The sequence below is a fragment of the Carassius auratus genome, chromosome 39 (genome assembly GCF_003368295.1).
Source record: "Carassius auratus strain Wakin chromosome 39, ASM336829v1, whole genome shotgun sequence".
Classification (NCBI taxonomy): domain Eukaryota; kingdom Metazoa; phylum Chordata; class Actinopteri; order Cypriniformes; family Cyprinidae; genus Carassius; species Carassius auratus.
The window spans coordinates 1,099,140-1,103,916 of NC_039281.1; the positions used below are offsets into that span (position 1 = coordinate 1,099,140).

The 4,777-nt window shown below is 35.0% G+C and overlaps 1 long non-coding RNA gene across 1 annotated transcript; it reads left to right on the forward strand.

Moving 5' to 3' along the window:
- Window positions 1-358: 358 nt before the first annotated feature.
- Window positions 359-2,247, forward strand: LOC113058130 (uncharacterized). Its single transcript, XR_003277924.1, has 3 exons — window positions 359-470; window positions 1,356-1,470; window positions 1,562-2,247. It is a non-coding gene; the product is annotated as an uncharacterized LOC113058130 (long non-coding RNA).
- Window positions 2,248-4,777: the final 2,530 nt, after the last annotated feature.

Consider the following 4,777-nt stretch of genomic DNA (forward strand, 5'->3'; position numbering starts at 1 on the left):
ATCCCACTCATCGTTTTAATCATACACTAGATTTAATCATATCACATGGAATCGATCTTATTGATATAGATATTATACCTCAAAGTGATGATGTTATAGACCATTTCCTTGTATCGTGCATCCTGCGTATCACTGATATTAACTATATGGCTCAGCGTTACCATCTGGGCAGAACTATTGTTCCAGCCACCAAAGACATACTTGAAATTTAACCTGCCTGATCTATCTCAACTGCTATGTGTACCCAAAAATACACATGAACTAGACGAAATGACTGGCAACATGGACAGCTCTAAAAACTGCCAGGGCCGAGCATTTTAACTGAGCAGAATTAATTTTACTTGGCTGGAACAGTAGCTATGCTAATTATGTCTCTGTTTGTTTCTCTATTTAACTAGGATTGACACAAGCTCCAGTCTAGATCCAGAACACCTGAGAAGAGAAGATGCCAACCCCTCAGAGGACCTCAGGTGATGCTAACCCTGAAATAACATACAGAACTACCAAATATTGCTTCAAGTGTGATTGCATCATATAGTAGTTGCTGTTAATAGTGTTCATCATCTGTTGACTACGTCTTGTATACATTTTTCTGAAAATTTCTGTCATATGCACATAAACCGACAGTCACCACTGATAATTGAATACTTGATACTGAATACTTGATACTGAACTGGAATTGTATTGAATTGAATTGAACTGAATTGTAAAGCATATCAGCAGTTGGCTATGATTAACAAATCCTTTTCAAACAGATTGTGATGAATCTGTCAGACCTGAACTCTGGTAGGTTTTTTGCAGTTTTCCAAAATAATTTTTTCCTCATTCAAGTTTTACACATAAATTAGAAATATAAAAAATTATGTACACTCAAATAAGTCATATCAATAGTCTACTAAAAGCTCCTCTATTTTACAAGCCATAACATATTGACATGGTTTGACCAGTTAAATACTGCTTACTTTTTTTCAGTAAGCCCTTATTTTTGTACATATTTACAGTAAATGAATTATGGCTGACCATTGATATGTTTTGATCTTGCATCGAACTGCATCTGTTCAAGCACAAAATAACAAAAAATAATAATAATTAATGCCTGCACCAATCATAGATAATTACTGCATTGTTTTTGCTTACAAACAAAGTGAGGCTTTCCAGTTTGCAAAAACTTTTTTGGATTTGTATGCATGCCAGGACTCTGGGGTCTAAAAAACACCTACAGTAAACCCTATAAATGAATCAAAAATAGAATATCAAGATTACAGGGTTTAATTTTAAAGTTTTTTTTTTTTTTTTTTTTTTTTTGACTGTTTCACTACATAAGCAGCTTTTATGTAATATGCTTCTGAATTCAGCCTCAAAACCAAAAATCTCAATGGCAGTGAAACTGTAATCTTGACCTTTACATTCTGTTATGATGGAGAAGATCAGTCCGAGTGGGGATTTAAGAGCTTTCCACTGCCTTTCCATGTGAGTCACACCAGAAATCACTGTAGTCATTGTAGTTTTTCTTTTCTTTTGGCTCCTTTCATGATTTCATTCTTTATGTCTTTCATACCAGGCAGCAACATCATGCTTTAGCGAGGCCACTGTGCTGCTTTATGGGCTGAAGATGATAGATTGGACTCAGCGTTTGTTTATAATAGAACAGGGTATTGACTGGGCTCTTGGCCATTGCGTCTCACAAGCACTGGGTCTATTTTAAGCATCTTGTTTGTGCACAAACAATTGACATTCATCATAAGAGTGGATTCGCATGCATTACAAATCTTCCAAATGTTCTAACACCTCACTGAGATCCCCACACAATGCATTGCAGGTGATTAAATGCTCTAAAGATTTCATCATCCAGGCAAAACCGCACATACATTTGCAATTTTTGGATTTCCATCCTGTTTCTCTTTCTCTCTCCTCCACCGAAACACTTAATAGAAGTTTTGTCTCGCTCAATGAACACATAATACCTGCATTTTTCATAAGCTGAGAGAGGTTGACAGTCCTAACATTAGTGAGTGACAGCCAACAATACTGTACGAAACATGCTTTTCGGTCATATGTGCATCAGTGACGTGACAGACAACTTGTCGACTGCAGTTTCATTGGTACAGCGCACATCAAGAAAACTGGCTCATAGACCTCAGGTATGAGTCCTGAAACTTAAAAAGGAGTCGGTTCAGGTATTGAATTCAGTTGTCGATCTCTTTCATGTGAACGGTATTTAGGACCTGAGACAGGATTTACAGCTGTACTGACACATGGAAATTTGTGATGTTGTAATTCAAATATTTCATTATATATATATATATATATATATATATATATATATATATATATAAACACATGGTGGGTGTCCAGTGTTGTTCTCTATAAGAGTGCTCTTAAATGTAAATGTCAAAAGAAAAAGTTTATTCAAGTTCTTTAGCACTCCTATAACTCTCTCTGTAAAATAAAAGAAGTCGTTAGTTAATGCAGATCTCCAGAAACAAATTAATCCTTGGCTGCTTAAGAGATGATTCATCTTCCATCTTGGAAAATGTAATCTAGTCTGAGTCTCTGAATCACAATACACTGTTTCTGTGTGTGTTCATGTGTATGCAGGTGCTGTCTGCAAGCATATCTGATATGGATGCAACAGACAATATGTATAATGTCAAATTTTACGCTGGCTTAATAACAGTGTTTGATCCACGATTAGTCGTGTGATCCCTCTTTATGTGTCTCTTGGTATTTAACAGCCTGAGAATCAGTGGAAATGAAAAAGCTACACACAAATGTGCGTAGCAAAGAGCTTGGAAGCAAATGTGTGTATTTTATCTCATCCTCTGATTATGTCACATAGATTTACTGATGCGCTGAATAGGGACACAAAATGAGGACAGGGTTACGCTGCCGATTTGTCAGATTTTTTTCAAAATGGCCGACAGAATCAGTAAATCACACACACTTATCGTATTCATGTTCATATGAATATTATCCCCACTGTGCATTTCTCTACTGCTACCTCACAGAGCACAAGAATTATACACCTCCTGAATAACTACAGTTTTTTTGTGTGTGTTGCCAGTGTCTTTAAAGCCAGCCTTACTGTAAATATCTCCAGGATATAAATGATTTCTGTCAAGTGTATATGCTTTACTCTGTCAATGATCCTTGAGTACTGAGACAAAACATGTTACTGAGCTTAATAAACTAAATGTCAAAGTTTTCACATATGTTTGGCTGCAACCTACTGCTTCTTCATTTTCCTCATAAAAACATGTTTGTCTTTCATCCTATCACTCATTATGAGTCAACTCTGTCAGATATTAAAAAAATGTTTCAAATATGAGTAATGACAAATCTGGAACCTGAAATGTATTTTAATTAATGAAGGATTTCAGACAACCAGATGGTTTTAAACTGATGTATGTAAAATGAAGAAAAATTGTTTCTCTGAAGTGTGTGATGTAGCTAATCATGATCATGACACAGAAAATATAAGCACAATTACTACAATATAATGTTTCAAACAGATAGTTTTAGGGTACGGTTGGGGAGAATGTGAGAATTGTGATTTAAAAAATGAGAAAATCAAATTAAATTTCACATTTGGTATATTCTAGTCATCATCTGTCATTTCAAAGTGAAAATGTTTTATTTTGTAGTGTCAATTGTTTCAGTAGTTCCTAATGGCAGGTGAAATTGTGTTAGTGTTCTGATTCCTCATGTCTCTGGAGTCAGTGCTCTGTTCCCACATCTTAAAGCGTAATCAGCAGATGTGGATGGCATGCGCCATAATAGAAAATGCATTTAAAATAGGTCTACTGGAGCTCATTTTATGAATCATTAATAATGAATTGGTGCAATCTATCCTAATGATGACAGCCCCTGCTTCTGTCTGACTTTAGGAGAATTTGTCTTCAATGGACCCGTCGCTTCTTTACATTCATGGCCATAGGGCTTCCTGGGGATATTGTGAACTCGCAGGGTTTCAGGGTTTTACATGTAGCACATCATGTACCTGCAGCTGTCAACTCTTTCTGCACTAGACTTTTCAGATAGTGTATATATATTGTTTCTTTTTGCACTCTAAAGTTAGCAAACAGTCAAACACTGGTATGCATAACTGCACAAACATGAGCTTCTCTCTATAGTGATTTACTAGAGAGGGATTTGCAGCTTTTGTGTATACAAACAAACTTGAAACTGAATTTCCTCTGTTTTGAAGCAGCAGGAAGAGAATATAAGGCGTAAGGCAAGTGTTAAATTCATGTGCATTTTTATGGTAAAACTTCATTCATTTTAATAGTCAAGTTTAGACATTCTTCTCATAGTAGCCAGTCATTAGAATAGACTATTAGTAGACTGTCTCCTAAATATCTGCTTATCTCCTTAAAGACTTTATGTGATGGTCTCCATCAGAACTTCTAGAAAGCATCAGTAACATTGCAAGTACTGTACGTGTTAACTCAATACTCTAATAAGAGTTAGTTGATATGTAATAGAACTAGCGAGCTAAATTTACATCAGCCATTAGGCCAGTTTCTAGTGTCATGTGATCCTTCTGAAGTCATACTAATATGCTGATACTAATATATATATATATATATATATATATATATATATATATATATATATATATATATATATATATATATATATATATATATATAACCCTAACCCTAATGCTAACCCTGTACTTTTTAGTGTAACACATCCTCTGCTGAATAAAAGATAAATACATTTTTAAATGTAATTAATACTTTTTCAGCAGCCATTACAGTAATCTTCAATGTCA